At 44.3% G+C, this 16,714-nt stretch overlaps 1 long non-coding RNA gene across 1 annotated transcript; it reads left to right on the plus strand.

Moving 5' to 3' along the window:
* The first annotated feature begins 1,426 nt into the window (after positions 1 to 1,426).
* Positions 1,427 to 4,292, plus strand: LOC308389523. The gene is made up of 3 exons (XR_013970292.1): positions 1,427 to 1,455; positions 1,739 to 1,818; positions 1,959 to 4,292. It is a non-coding gene; the product is annotated as an uncharacterized lncRNA (long non-coding RNA).
* Positions 4,293 to 16,714: the final 12,422 nt, after the last annotated feature.

Genomic DNA, 16,714 nt, shown 5'->3' on the forward strand with positions numbered 1-16,714 from the left:
AGACGGCTGAGTTTATTAAACTCCACCGAGACAGCGGTGACGCTAATCAGAAGGCTAGACCGTCCAATTTCACGGCCGTTTACTTCCGGCCTACCCGATCTTCTGAGGACCCGGCCCACGTAGACCGCGAAGGCCGGGTCCTCAGGAGAATGCAGCCCATGAATTTGGACACGACCAATCTGTTTCACTCAACAATCGACCATGTGCGTATGAAAACAAAGGCACTGCGCTTGCGCGTTTTACTCATTCTATCGCGATATTTCATTTTCCTATCGTTGCCCAACATTATACCGGTATTACCGTGAACGGTATAATATGGCCCAGCCCTAACTCACAGGTCAGGTGCACACAGCCACTTAATCAGGTGTAAAGACTGAGCACACGTCTCAGGGTGACCTGCTGTCCTCCAGCCAATCAGAGCGTGACGTCTTGGGCTCTCTTCATTAAAGGGCGTGCTGGCTCCGAGGCGTGCTGGCTCTGAGGCGTGCTCTGCATTTTTAATCTTCTTTAACTCCGACTTAGTTTGAATTTCAGGGTTTTTACTGAAATCAAATAAACATTAAATGACCTGCTCAGAATCAGTAGATCGCCCAGTCCAGGTCCGTCACATGACTTCCTGTGTGATTCCAGCCTCATTTATTATCTGTTGTATTGATAAGTTTGTAGCCGACCTGATTCCTCTGTCCATCCTCATCTGTTCTGCTTGGTGTGAAGGTTAACGTGTGATTGGCCGATTCCTCCCGCAGGGATTGGTTCACCTCCTTGGTGGGAGGGTTAAAGCGTCTCCTCTGGTTGCATAACGAGGTTGGGGGGTCATCTGAGACTCTGAGCTTAGATCCTCCCTGATTCGGACTCTCGGTATCTCACGCTGACGCAGATCTGAGCCGAAGCCTCCCGAGGCCCAGGCTCCGCCCACACAACCTGCATCTCATTAATATGCATGAGACCAAAGCACCACCTGGGACCACGCCTGGCAGACATCCTTCCTGCTCCGCCCACACACTGTGCTCTTCATCATCATCATCATCCTCCTACTCACTGTGGATGAAGACATCATGTCTGAGCCGGACTCACTGACCCTCAGTGACCTCTGACCTCTGACAGTCCTCCTCTGGGACTCCCTAAAGAAGAGGAGAGATATACATGTGAGCACAGCTGAGCGGCCCCCTGAGCTCTGAATAAATCACCGTGTTCATCAGCAGGAGCGCGAGGTTCCAGACGGCTGGATCTATTTCTCTGCTGGTTTAGGCACTGGAAACAGACTCTGTGGTGTTTGCTACAGGTTGGTGTTGATGCTCTTTGGGTGAAATTGGCCTCTTTTCATCAGGAACCCTGCACGCCAAGCTGGAGGGAAGCCCGGTGCTGTTGCCACGACAGCAGCGGGTCTGAAGCTCTGCAGCATCCCTCCAACCTGGCGCCGATTAACGACGCAATGAACCGACAGGTTCGTCAAAGGTGTGTTATCAGCCGAGGTCGTTACACACACACACACGCACACGCACTGTACTGACAGGGACTACAAAGAGAGAGAGCCTGGTTCTGCAGGTTTCTTCTTGTTAAAAGGGTTTTTGCTTCCCACTGTCACCTGTAGGGTCCACCTTATGAAGTGCCTTTATGCAACTGTTGTTGCGATTTGATGCCGTATAATAAAGATTTAATTGAAGCTCTGCAGCTGCAGGTCATTATGAAACCTTAAGGTGGAATTTCTCTTCTGTCGTGCCTCCTTAAACACTCGCAGCATCCAGAATAGATGACCTGGTTTGTGAAACAGGGGCAGAGGAAGTGTCCTCCAAGTCTGAGCCGTCAGGCTGATCTGGGGTTAGTTTTCGTCTTTCTCTTCCTGTTTCTTTGTGTTGCCTGCTGCAGATTAAAAACGTTCCTATTGGCTCTCTCTGCTGCCTGTCAGCCAATCAGATAATTAACCTCGATTCTTCATTTTCTCCTCTTTCCTCCATCAGTGCGTGAGTTCATTCTTTCTGTCTCTCTCACACACACGCGCACACACACACACACACACACAGGGTGTTACTCCACTGTGATGGGCGGAGCATCAAAGTGCCTCTCTCACCTCTCGGCTGGACTGTCACTCATCCCTGCTGTGCAGGTGGTTTCCATGGAAACGGGAGGAAACTGGACTCCAGGTCTGTGATGATGAGTTTTAAAGCCTCACTACAGCCCATTAAATACAGAAATCATGAAGAAAATGTCTTATTTTGGAAAAAGTTTTGAACCATTTATTTATTTAGTGATTATTATTATTAAATAAATTATTTAAAGGAACTGTGGTCAGTAGTAGGACCCTACATTCTGTTTCTCTTAAATACTTTGTTGACAACTGGAGTCTTCCCTGAAAGTTTTAAATCAGCTGTGGTATGCTATGAGGCGCGCACATAGTAACATTGTGTGGATTTTCTAAAATGTTTTGTTATATTAATTATGTTTCTCTTTCTTTGAGTTACCTGGGTTTGGGCGGTGGCTGTTTCCTGTCTGGGCAAAAGGCGTGGCTTAGGACTCTGGGAACAAAATGCCTGCTCTGCAGGACCAACCATGGGCTTACCAGGTGCAGGGGTGTTTTAGGTTTAGTTAGGTTATTCTGTGCTTAGTTAATATTAGTGTGTTTTTGTTTTTCCCCCCTATTGTGTGTAAATGGTTTGGCCAAATCATTATAAAAGCTACCCTCATGTGTCTTTGTAATTAGGTCAGTTTGTGAGTTAAGTTGTGTCTCACTTTGTTTTGTTTAAGTTTCTGGAAATTCCTTTTTGTAGAGTTATAGTTAGTTGGCCAGGACTCTGGCCTTCTAAAGGTTCCTAGGGACAGAAAAAAGACAGTTGGAGAGCTTTTACTTTTCGTGCCCCGTTTTTGTGGAACAACCTCCCTCAAGATATTCGGCAGGCTGCTCTGTGGAGGTTTTTAAAACTAAGCTGAAGACACATTTGTTCACCCCATCCTACAGGTCTTAATTCTGTGGCTTTTAGTTTTTAAATTCTTACTGTTTTTAACTTGTATAGTATTTTTTACTTGTATTGCTATGTATCGCTTTTATTTATCTTTTTAGTTTCAAATAACCTTACAGTTATTTGAAAGTGCTTTTTATAAATAAAGTTATTATAATGGCAGGGCTATTATTATTACCAAAAATTACTTTATTTTGAAAGTATGCTATTGCTTCATGCTATTTTTAAGTTTTACTTTTCAGTGTAAAAGTGTTTGTGTGCTTTTAAAATTTAAATAATTTTATTTTGAAATGTTGTGCTTTTATTTGAGAAACAAACACAATCAAATCTAAAGATAAACAAGTGAAACTCTGATGTCGCCATTCTCTCAATGTAAAGTGACTCATTAACTGTCATCAGGTCGTTTGGGCGTGATCACTTATTAATAGTTAATCAATAATCCCAAAGGACACAGTAGTGCTGCTGCTCACCCCTCTGTGACCTTTGACCCCGTGGCTGTGAAGCAGCTGATTTCATTTATTGATGGTTCGAGCCTGAGCGGCTGTAAAGCAGCCAGAGGCCAGTCAGCAGACTTCCTGTGATGTCAGCAGATCTGAGGTCAGATTAATGCGACATTTGACCTTTCACCCTGCATTTAGGGCAGAGGTACAGAGTAGTTCAAGTCGGATCCATGCAAAAAAAACAGAACATAAGCTGTTCAAACCGCTGCCTTCAGGAGGCGCTACAGAGCGCCGTTTGCTAAGAGTGACAAAGCGGCATGAAGTCATTGACCACTTGTCCTTTGACCATATTGATAATTTATTGCTCGTTATTTTACAGATGACCGTAATGCTTTGATTTAGATGCTGCTGGTTAACACACTATCCCGGGTTTGTCTGTGGCAGCAGTCGTTACATCCATGCATGTTTTTAAAGCAAACACTACGAACCATCAGGTCATTTCAATTTTCTTCTGTTCACAGGCAAAAGTCTCCTAAATGATGTTTCTTCACGTTTGGTTATACTCACCATGTTCGCCCATTTATTCAGGTCCTATATTTAAACAGGTGTGTGGGAGGGGCCGCCCCAGTACTTCCTGTTTATATAGGGTCATGAGGTCACGGATTGGCTCATTGGGTGCAACCAAATGAAGGGTTTTTCATTTTGTATAGTGTTGTTTACTTTCTTTAAATTAGCCTTTTGAGTTGTATTGCATGCAGTGTTTTACTTTTCAAACCATTTAGCCGAGTAAATGAGTTTCATGCATAATCTTATTGCTGTTCTTTGTATTGTTTGACCTGTTTGTTTCAATGGTAGAGCCTAACGAGGCTCAGGTGTATGTCGAGTCCCGTACAAAGCAAGTGGGACCAGGTTGGTTGTTTTATGGTCGAATGGAAAAATAAAGAGAAACTTGACTAGTATGCTGATGCTGGCCACTTATCACCTTCTGTGGTAGAACTCGACTTAAGCGGGCAAAGAAGTGCAGGAGACTGATGCTGTCCAGTGTAGCCAGTGATTTATTCACCATTTTGTGACCCCAAACAATATTTACAAAGAAACAAATAAGAAACTCAACTCTATAATTAACTCAGTCAAATAAACATAACTGAACTTAAATCAACGGAAATTAAGGTCAAACTGCACACAGCTACACTGACCTGAACCTCTTGAAACACCCGAGTTCTTCTGCTTAAATCGTCCACTTAACCAAACACTTTCTCCTCTGGACTATTTCACTCAGTAGGTAAGATGAACATGATTATATTCAAACCTCTGCTACTCCTCTTTACTGGCAACATAAACTCTGTGGTGTAATCAATACATATTCAATACACTATTTCTCCATAAACCCTCTAAAATCAACTTGATTAAATTATAAGAGTTCTTCCCCTTCTCCACTTGGTCTCTTCCTGTGACCTCAGATGAACCCAGAAGCTATAAAGCAGGAAGTAAAACTACATTTCCTCCTTTTGTTTCTGGAAGACAGGTAGGTAAGGTAAGTTTAAACAATACAAATTAACAGTTGAAATAAATAACATGTTAACTTAACAAACTTGTAGGGATTGATTTAAACCAAGATGTTATATAATCTGTTGAAGTGCAAAACATAAACAAACCCGGGATAGTAGATGTTTGCCTGTTGCAGACGACATGTGAAATATGGTTCAATCAAAACAAGAATGTTAACTAAGAATATGGACAAATGCTCTTCTCACCCACTTTGTCACACCTTCCTTGCTGCGTGTGTTACCTTGCTGTACGCTACCTCACAGGAGACTGTTTCTTCCCTCAGGCTGTTGCTCGGTGATATCAGACATTTACATTCACACGACTGCTCAGTTACAGCTTCATAAGACTTGGTGCAGCTTGTTGTTTCTTACTTGTTATCTCTCTCTCGGTCTGTATCTACCTCTGGAACGTATGCACAGCTGTAACTGATCTCAGGTCAGCAGCCAGCGTGTCCCAAAGAACAGAGCACTGAGATCTGACCCCAGAACAGTTCAAAGAACTGCAGCTGATGGCCTGAGAGGTGAGATGTGCTGAACCACTCACAGCTTTCTGAACTAACAGAAGGATTTAAAGGTAACTCTTCAACACCGGGGTAGTGTGGTCACATGACTGTGGTCACATGTCATGCACCTGTGAGGTCGACCGGCTGATGAGTCTGAGGGTCCTGCAGCGTTACAGTAATCTGAGCTGTGTCAGAGGCAGTGTGACGTTAGAATTCGTAACCTCGGACATTTTGAAGTGACAGAAAGCAGTTCTGGCAACATCACCGATGTGATCATCATAACTCACATCATGTCAAAGTGACTTAAATATAAACAGATTTACATCAGAGGAAACGATAAGTACGCCTGTGTGTCATCCTGAGGCACTGAGCATGAGCAGCGTGCCTGCAGTCAGAGGAGCGTGTCACAGTCTGAGGGGGCGGGGCCAGACCTGCTGCTCTGCGTGTGCGTTCAGTCAAATCAGCTTCACCTTTACTCTGAATTTGAATGAAAACAAAGCAGAACTTAAAATACCAGCATGACACACACGCACACTCACGCATGCACGCACACACACACACACACTCTGCAGGACACAAGTGAGTATTTCACTGCCGTTTTGTTGTACTTGTACTTTGATTTCTTATTCTGTACTTTTGAAACATGAAGCTGTTCTGCTGTGTACGAGTCACAATCATCCAATAGGACTTCCTGTGAGTCCACGGTCTGATTTGTCTCTGTGTACTTTGTGAAGCTCGTATTAACCAACCCGGATACCTGCGATCCGTCTGTACGAGCCTCATGTCTCTGTCCTGGATTCCTTCCTGCTCAGATGTTGTGGTTCCTGTGGACGCCCTGATGTGGACGCAGGCCCCACTCACAGGTCATGAACTTGAACGTGGCCGTCTCCTCACTTGGCAGCCGTGGGGGTAAAGCCTCTGGGCTCTTATTTTGAAGGTAAATGTCTGATGTGACCTGCAGCGCATGTCTGAAGGTTCAACCTTCGCTGCTCAGGCTGCACCTCTGATCTCTTTGAGGACGCGTCTCTATCAGACACATGCTCCTTGTCTCCATGGTGACAGAGTCACGTGTTTGTTTGTTGAGCTGAAATATAAAGTGTGTGATGTCATCGTCTGGAATCTGACTCCATCTCAGCCCACAAGCACCGGAAAACATCAGGCCCAAACTAAGTGCCCCCCACAAGGTATCCAACTCAAATAAATCCTCTCTCACACACACACAGACACACACACAGCTGCTGTGAAGGGCAGCAGGGATTTGCTGTATCTGATGGTGTTGAGGGAGGCGAGCAAATGGTTGGAGAGGGGGTGTGTTTCTGTGTGTTTCTCTCTCTGCGTGCGTGTGTGTGTGTTTAAGGGCACTCTCAAGGATTTTCAGTGTTTCCTGTGAGCAACACTGCAATGATTTATTTCTCTGTTCCCTCTGAGCCGACAGCCTGATCCTGTGTGTGTGTGTGTGTGTGTGTGTCGTCTTGCAGCCAAACCTGCGGCTCAGATGGAAAAACAGGGAAAAAAAGTGAGCTGGTGCATTCAGGCTCCTCTGGAAAGCGTAGCATCTTCTTCGTGCTGTCAGTGAAGCTGCGGTGCAGACTGATCCGTGATAGGTTCATCCTGGGGACACTGTTTTCAGCATCAGTGCTTCCTGATTGTTCCCCCGGGAAATTCTCCAGAGTCCAGAGGGAACGTGGACAGATTAGCTCGAGTAATTTCACACAAAAGAGACGAAATCTGCTCGCCTGCGAAAGCATCAGAGGGGAAGAGCGAGCGCTTCTGCTGCACCTTTGAAAAGACGCCCGAACGTTTCATTTTACCTTCTCACAGCTGTTTCCTGCAGTTTAAACATGATTAGTTGTGTTTTTGTAGATTTGACTTGTGTATACAGTTTTATGTAACATGAACTACAGCCGCCTACGTCCCCGTCCGGCCGTCATTCAATGAGGCCACGCCCCTAAAAACTTAAACTTCAAGCCTTAATGTGAGTTCTAAAACCATGGTGGGCCCGTGATGCCGTGACACCATCTGCAGTTTGTGTATCAGGCTGTAAACATGTTTATTTTAACATGGGAGCCATGAGGACCGCCGGAACCCCCGGTGGACATTAGAGGAACTGCAGGTTCTGGTGATTAAATAGTTAATTTGTTAATGATTTAATTTAATGACGTGAAGCAGCTTTAACGTGAATCTGCAGCTGGACTGTGTGAGCGTGCTCGCTGTGCGTGCACGTTAATGCAGTTCTTATCAGCCGAGTCTTCAGCAGTCGACTTCCATTACAGTAATGATCAGATAAAAGCCATGAGTAATGACCTCACACACACACACACACACACACACACACACACACACACACACACACACACACACACACACACACACACACACGGTAAGAATAACAGTAATGAGGTCGACCCGCCCCGTCAGCGTGCAGTGTTTGAACACGTGCACGCTGCCCTGAAAATGCAGACGTGTCTGGACATTCGTCTTCATTTTTCCTGGCATCTGACTCAGCTCTGCACACAAAACCAGAGGTCAGCACACACAGGCAGGAGATGTGCGGACACGTTCAACTTCAGGCTTTTTAGACCTTTTAAATGAAATGTATACAAATGCTTCACCTGCCTGTGTCTCACCTGGAAGCCCACAGGCCTCAGTCTTTCACAGTCAGTCAGTGCCGCTGGACTCCGTCTCTGGCTGTGTGCCCGTGCAGAGTCTGCAGCAGCAGGATGATGATCCCGTCAGAGTCAAACAGAGCCTCAGTCTGCACATAGACTAAGTGCTGAGGACAGCGGTTGCATGGAAATGAGTCTCAGGAGAACACACACAAAACTCCGCCTCCTCTTTACGTTCAGAGGAGGGACCAGCAGGAAGTCTGCAGACTGATGACGCCACGAGGAGAGACAGACGGACGTTTGCAACACGACGTCGTCACAGAGAGGAAATCAGCTGAAGCATGCAGACTCTGTGAGACCATCTGGACAACCATATGTGTACACACACACACACGCACACACACAGACCTGTGTGTGTGGAGCTCCATCTGATCCAGGATCAGAGAGCAGAGCGTGAAGAAACCAAACTGAAACATTGACTCACACCTGTTCTGGTGTCTGAAGGTCTGAGGACGAGACCTCGGCGGATCCTGGTTCCTCGCCGTGTCGAACGCTCAGTGAGCACGCCGACGACTCACTCAACATGTCACGTTTCGAACCACCAGGACGGCAATGACAAAAACACAAATCAGCGGGTCCAGTCCATGGATCTCTTCCTGTTAAGATGGAGTTCTTTCTTCCCACTGTCACCATGTGGTGCACGCTCACGCAGACTTACCCAGAGTGCTTTGCCCCTGCTGTACAGACCCACATGATGGCTTCTCCTGCATGGCTGTTATATTTATTGTTTTGAGCTGCTTTCTTACCCGGCTGTGTAAATAAAGCTGAGTCTAAATGAAAGTGTGTGTGTGTGTGTGTGTGTGTGTGTGTGAGAGAGAGAGAGAGAGAGAGCAGAACAAAGGTTTGTTTGAATAATGAAGCTCAGATCAGACGACAGCGCCGGAGTCGACATCAGAAGAATCAGATCAGAGCCGCAGATTAAATTCTTCAACTTTCTCTTGAATCCACGCACTCAGCTCTCGCTTACATAACCGATTCATGCGGTGGAGAGCCGGCGTGTGTGATGTGACGAGCTGAACTCGCTCTGAACTCTCTCTGAAAACAGCACGAAGATTTGTGGTTCCACTAATTACAGCCATTAGTCATCGCTCTGAAAACACGGAGCCGGTTACAGCCTCCGTGGTGAGGAACAGTCAGGCAGAGCCACGGCAGCTCTCTTTAACCAACTGATGAGGCATCCCGAGAGCGAGGAAATCCTGCACAGCCTTCAAATACGGTTCAGACAAGGATGCATCATAAGAATCAAAGGCGATGAAACAAACCCGGACAATGACGCTGTCTTCATGTCCACCTGGCGCTTCACAGGTGTCTGCGAGGAATCTCTGACTGCAGCCGGAGATTCTGCAGAAACAAAACGTCAGCGTTTACAAAGAAACAGGTCAGAGATCAGTTTGAGGAAGGAAATGACACAAAAATATGGGCATCGACCGGTTGGCAACAGGTTGCCGGTTTTCTCCGGGTGAAGTCTGCAACCAACATGTTTCAAAAGGCAAAATTTCCACGTCTCGATTCTCAGTTTCACTCGTCAGCGTCTTCCATGCAGACGTCAGGCGACCGCACCAACAACCCATCGGGGAATACAGCGACCGACTTTCTTAACGTTAGCCGGCAACACGAAGCCACAAACTTGTCACTGTGTAAACGGCACGCTCACTAATTAGCAGAGCAGGACTAGGACTACCCACCAAGCCACGTATGCACATCCTGGGACGATAACAAAGCAGGCCACGAATAGTCTTCATCGCACACAGTGTGAACATTGCATTACTCACATTAAACTGAGGCTCTGACCCGAGTCAGACACGTTAGAGATCTGCAGAGTTCAGCTGTTCAGCTTCACAGCTAATTTAATTTTTTAGCCATTCACAAGTTTCCACCTTGAAGGCAGCTTCTGTTGGCAGTGCCGCCGTCAGTCGCACAGACACATAAAGCAGTGTCATCAGTGTAATGATGAAAACATCCCACCAATACTGACAGCTGCATCCTGCCTGTGAAGCCGGACGTTATCCACGACGTATGCTGCATCGGCGTCAGCTCATTGACGAAAGGTCCAGAGCTGCATCAGGATCACACGCTCCGTCACGTGAAGCACGGAGGTCGTTTACCGTCACACTTTCTGTGCTGAACAGACTGAAATATCTCAAGACGCGTTCGTTTTTAGTGATCCTGAAGCAGAGACGCTGCCGTCCTCTCCAGGACGTTTGGAGATCACAAGAGTTTCCAAAAAAGCTTTTGGCCAAACCTTTTCTTACTTTAGCTCATGTGTCAAAGTCAAGGCCCGCGGGCCACATCTGGCCCGGCGTACATTTATATCCGGAGATCATTTTATACAGAGTTATTATTATTGTTATGCATGGCCCGGCGATATGAGGCGCTAATAATATACAAACTACAGTTCATGGACATGTATGATGCGGTGAAGGCATTTCACGTGAAGCTGTCACAAATGCACCAGTGCAACCTGCCTCACTTTCCCTGTTGCCAAGTAATGTTGAACCAAGTCAGCGGACTTTGCTGAGCTGCACCTGTGCAGATTCAGATGGAGCTGCAGTGTAATGATGCACTCAAGGAAAGTACGACACTGAATGTCCCGCACAGTTTATTAGCTCCACTCCTGCAGCAACGCCCAGCTCCGTCTACATGCGGCTTCAACCTTGTGTTTGCTGTCATTTATTTTTTCTGGGGTTTTGGCAGCATGTTCATATTTCTAACTTGCATAATTTTGACAGTATATATTTTTATGAAGAGCAAAATGTTTAAAGTTAAAGTTTATTTTTTAAAATTTATTTAATCTGGAACAGGGTTTTAATAGTTTTGCAATTTTCATTAGTTTTTATTTTGATTTAGTGTTGACTTCAGATTTTCAATTTTGTATCAGTTTTAATTAGTTTTTACCAATTGTTTGCTAGTTTAGTTTAGTTTTTATTTTTTTGAAAATCCTTAGTTTCAGTTTAGTTTTGATTAGTTTCAGTTATAGTTTTAGTTGTGTTTGCAATAATTAAGTGTAACAAAATCCCAGTTTCATCATATCAGTCATGCTCTTCTGCTTATCCTTGGTATGTTGCTATTCCAGCTACCATACCCTGCACAGGTCGTAGAGACAGACAACTCACATTCCCACCTATGGGTTCTTTACATAAATAAATAAATACATAAAGGCAGATGAACAACCATTGATACCAGGCAACTATAAAATGTATATCTTGGCCCCAATGAGACTATTAACTCTTGCACCACCGGGTGTTCGTAATTTTGGTTCAAGTGAATTGATAAACTTTTTGAAGGCAATTGACTCACATAGTTATGTGGATGTCCCCGTCCTGTTGTCTCGGGATGCATCACGCTGCCTTGCCTGGGGTTAGCGTCTGTTTCTGGGGATGAGGGTTGAGTGTGCTCCCTTCTCAAGGTAAGCTAGGTTAGCCTTCTTGTTTGAGCTTTTCAAGTGCACTTTTAAGGTTTGTGGGATTTTTTTCCCTTTAGAAATGTCCCTCATAATTTGTCTCTTTCCACTACAAGACACTTGCTTTTAGAGCAGGGCGATATGGCCAAAAATATTTATCACGATATATATTTGAAAATTTGCGATAACGATATAACTGACGATATAATTGATGCGAGACAAAATACAACTCCACAACATTACTAGCGCAAAAACACAACCTTCCATTTATTTTCACTTAAACAAGAAGCTGGTTTTTATGTACATTAAAGCCTTATAAAAATTTAACAGTGCAAATGCAAAATCCTTGCTGAAAGTTTAACCAAAAGGCATTTCCAGTAGAAATGGGCTGACATATCCTGAGCACAGTGTTGGGGAGTAACGGAACACACGTACCGCCGTTACGTATTTAAAATACAAAATATGAGTAACTGTATTCCCTTACAGTTACCGTTTAAAAAGGTGGTATTCAGAGTACAGTTACTTTGTCTAAATAAATGGATTACACTGCGGTACTTTCCTGTTTCATTTTGTCGCGGGTCAGGACTGTTTGGGTTTTGTTTGAAAGCTACGTTCTGTTGTTCCAGGCGGCAGCGTTACGGTTGCCATGGTTACAGGGCGACGCTCACTCTCTCTCTCTGCGACTGTGTGTTTCCTGGGTGAGAGAGCGCCTTTTCGTTGTTGTTGTTGTGCTAAGCTAACAGGCAGAATGCTACAAGCATAGCTCTAAAGAATGTAGCATCATGGGCAGTGTAGTCCGTGTTGCAGGGAGAATGGACTGCCATACACGTTATGGGTCTGTGAGCGCGAGGAGGGAGAAAAAGGGGAGTGGAAAGGTACGAGTTGTCATCGAGGAAAAACGGGAGCTGGAAGCATGTAAATATAATAATAACCACTTCAGCCAAGAAGAGTGCCCAGTTGTAAGTAAGCTATTAAGACTCGACTGTACACCGTGTTCGTGTTTTCCTCCGAAAACAATAAGCTCCGTTGGAGCAGCCTTTCAACGCCTCTCTCTGTCTCTCGCAAGCAAACTTGACCCACACAACAAAGTAAAGCTATTTTTCGGCTACAAGCCGACAGGGACCCCGCCGTATTAGTCAGAGGTCCCTTTACTACAGTTCGGAGTCGCGGACCTTCAGTAATAGTAATAAATCACACAGCAATAGTACATTCACGTTGTTGTAAAAAGCATGATAATATATTAAGTAATCCAAAGTATTCAGAATACGTTACTGTCATTGAGTAACGTAACGGAATACGTTACAGAATACATTTTGGGGCATGTATTCTGTATTTTGTAATGGAATACATTTTAAAAGTAACCTTCCCAACACTGCCTGAGCATAACCATGTATAATATCCACTGAAGTTAAAAAGAGGTGCTTTGCAACATTAAACTGCAGTGTGCAGTACGTATTTTTCGGACCATAAGGTGCACAGGATTATAAGGCACATTAAGCGAAACAAAGCAGTCAGATAAATCAAACTTTATTAAACTCATTCTTCTTGCTTCCTCCACTTCTGTACTATTGATTCATTAATGTTGAATTCTCTGGCAGCTGCTCTATTCCCATGTTGTTGCAGTAGATTAATAACTAACCTTGTATTGTGGATGGATTATCTCAGTTGTTCTCCTGACTGAAGTTTGGTCCGTTTACAGCATCCTGCCATACGATTGCATTTGTCTCTAACTATCAGGAACCGTAACATTAATTTTTATAAGTGGAAAAGTGTTAGTTCGTCCTTCAGCTTCACTGTTTATGTTATGCTAACATAACTAAAAGCAATATAAGTGATAAATATTACCATTCTGTGGAATATTCTTATATTTCACTTTTACTTGTTCCCATGTTCTAGTGGGTCCTGTTGTGGCTCTAATGTGAAAGAGGATATAATGTAATATAATAAATTTACCCTACCGCCTACTGGTGTTGGCCAGAGGGGCCGATGGCGCGATATGGCAGCCTCGCTTCTGTCAGTCTGCCCCAGGGCAGCTGTGGCTACAACCGTAGCTGCCTCCACCAGTGTGTGAATGTGAGAGTGAATGAATAGTGGCATTGTAAAGCGCTTTGGGTGCCTTGAAAAGCGCTATGTAAATCCAATCCATTATTATTATTATTATTAAATTACTTACGAGTTTGATTTGTCAGCAACTTTCTGCCAGCCCTCTCTCCTTGCTTTTGCAACCTTTGCAGTGTTCCCTTGCGTTTTAATTGTGTCGCTAGCGATCATGTAGCACATCATTATATACCAGCTAGCCCAACTTCAGTAACCCTACAAACGTCACTGCTGTTTAGTTTCCTGTCTTCATTTATGTTGGAAGTGATAGCAGAGCTGTACGTTTGAATTTTTTCAGAAATCTCTCAGTCAGAACATGCTATATCATGCTTAGGTAACTAGCGAGCTAACTTCCGCTAGCTTCCTGCTAACTTCTAACTCCGTTAAATGTAATACATTTTGTTTTCATGGATGCCTGGAAGTTAAACTTCATAGTTACACCTGGTAAAGCAGCAATGCTGATCGTTTTATTAAAGATGAAAGAATTTAGAGAGTTTTTAACTCTCAGTGATGCTGCAGTGTTCGTTTGACCCGAAAAAGACCGAGTTTAGGACCCAGATTACTCCCAGATTTAAGAGCATCTTAAATCTGGGAGTACAAATACGACAATAACGACGGCCGCTTGCATGTTCAGCAAAAAATGTTCTTTGTCGTGTATCTGACGGACAAACACCAAACCAGTTCCACATCACTGAAGTTGCACCATTTTTACAAACCAAGGGTCCGTTCTTCGTACCTCGCTAAGTAAGTTAGCTGGATTTGATTGTTGACGATTTCGCGTGATCCTGGATCGTTCGGTTCTCCGAAGCTCATCCGGGACTTGCTGTCGTAGCAACAGAGCCGTAAGCGTAAACCTGCTCGGGAGCAGGCTTACTTCATGTAAACAGGATTAGATCGCGGCCACTCAGGTATGTCCGCTTCATTTATACGAAAGCAACAACGATATTTTACCACTGTTTCACCATAAATAAATATTATCAATGTAACTAAAGATAATGCAGCACCTGATCCCTTCATCGATTTCATACAGATACATACAAGTCATTTCCTAAAAAAAGGGAAATGTACTATTAATCATTCTATTTCATGTATTTGATTGTTTCAGATGTAATTCATATTTCAGAGTAGTAATTGTAAATTACTTCGTGTAATCAAGATGAGAGACCACGGCTATAAAAGCGAAGGTGGATTTGGGAAGTCTGTCGCAGCCATGTCCTGTCCGTATACGCGAGCAACCCATTGCGGAAGGTGCAAGATTGATAAGGAGAGTTTTCAGAATTCAGCGTATATTGCGGGACAGACAGGATCCTTTAGCTCAGCGCGACAGTGTGCTCATAGAGAGATATCGATTTTCCCGTGAGGGTATTATTTACTTAACCAACTTGTTGACGAGGGGGTGCAGGACCACCACCTGTCTTTTTTTGCTCTGCCCTTTTCTTGGTTGCTGTTATAAACAAACAAACAGATTATTTCAGGGTCTCTTTTCAAGAGACTAAAAGCAATATAAGTGATAAATATTACCAGTCTGTAGAATATTCTTATATTTCACTTTTACTTGTTCCCATGTTCTAGTGGGTCCTGTTGTGGCTCTAATGTGAAAGAGGATATAATGTAATATAATAAATTTACCCTACCGCCTACTGGTGTTGGCCAGAGGGGCCGATGGCGCGATATGGCAGCCTCGCTTCTGTCAGTCTGTCCCAGGGCAGCTGTGGCTACAACCGTAGCTGCCTCCACCAGTGTGTGAATGTGAGAGTGAATGAATAGTGGCATTGTAAAGCGCTTTGGGTGCCTTGAAAAGCGCTATATAAATCCAATCCATTATTATTATTATTATTAAATTACTTACGAGTTTGATTTGTCAGCAACTTTCTGCCAGCCCTCTCTCCTTGCTTTTGCAGCCTTTGCAGTGTTCCCTTGCGTTTTAATTAAACTCTGAAACTCCTGAAATCCCTCAATCAAGGGTTCTTGCTCTGCTGCCGAAAAATACTGAGCGCGCTCCTTTGACATTTTCGCCGACCAATCAAAGGGTTGCCGATCAATGTTTCTACTATCGATGCGTAGCCCCTGTTAAGCCACCCAGTGATCTCACATTACTTCATCCAGCTATACTAATCGTCAACAACAGGTGTGTTCGGAGAACCGGAATAGCGAGCTCAAAATTGGCGCGATGATTTGATCTTGGATTTGTCATTTGATCTTGGATGTAGTAAGCGAGGTACGAAGAACGGACCCCAATTGTGGTTCATCTGTTTCACTCAACAATCGGCCATGTGCGTATGAAAACAAAGGCACTGCGCATGCGCGTTTGACTCATATTCTATCGCGATATTTCATTTTCCTATCGTTGCCTAACATTATACCGGTATTACCGTGAACGGTATAATATGGCCCAGCCCTACTTGCTTTATCCAAAGCACAGTCATATTCAAAGTAATCCCAAATTGGACTCTGGCGCTTTCTCCCGACTTTTCCTGACATGATTCTGCGCGTGGACGGAGCAGTAACACAGACGACTCGACTAACGTACTGCCACCTGCTGGCATAATGAGACACAGCAAGAAAAAAATCTGGAAACTAAACTTCATTTTCACCCTTGACTATTGTAGGACACGCACAATAGTCCGTTAACGAAAATGTTTTTTCACTTCTAGTTTTCGTTATTTCGTTAACGATAATAACCTTGATCTGGAATAATATTCCTGTCTGTTTTTATTCACATTTATGTTTTAAAAAAAACATTGTTTTAGTGTTCAATAAATGTTTATCTTGTTTGGCCCGCGACCTAAAGTGTGCCTTGAGTTTGACGCCCCTGCTTTAGCTCATCTGGACCTGAGTCATCTGATTGTGTCATCTTTGCCTCATAAAGCACCTCAGAGCGACTGTTGTTGTGATTTGTTGCTAGATGTAGAAAGCTGTGTTGTCTGTCCGGCTCAGCGATCCGCAGGCCGAACGGTGAAAAATGTGCCGATAAAAAGGTTCGATGCAAAGGTCAGAAGTGTGACGCAGCTTAAAACACTTGTGATCAGGCTGAGCAGCAAACAGGAGCTTACAGCTGGGACAAAGCCCTCACGGGTCAGAGGCAACACAGAGTCAGGACACGGGCG

Source organism: Rhamphochromis sp. 'chilingali', assembly GCF_963969265.1.
Source record: "Rhamphochromis sp. 'chilingali' genome assembly, chromosome: 21".
Classification (NCBI taxonomy): Eukaryota; Metazoa; Chordata; class Actinopteri; order Cichliformes; family Cichlidae; genus Rhamphochromis; species Rhamphochromis sp. 'chilingali'.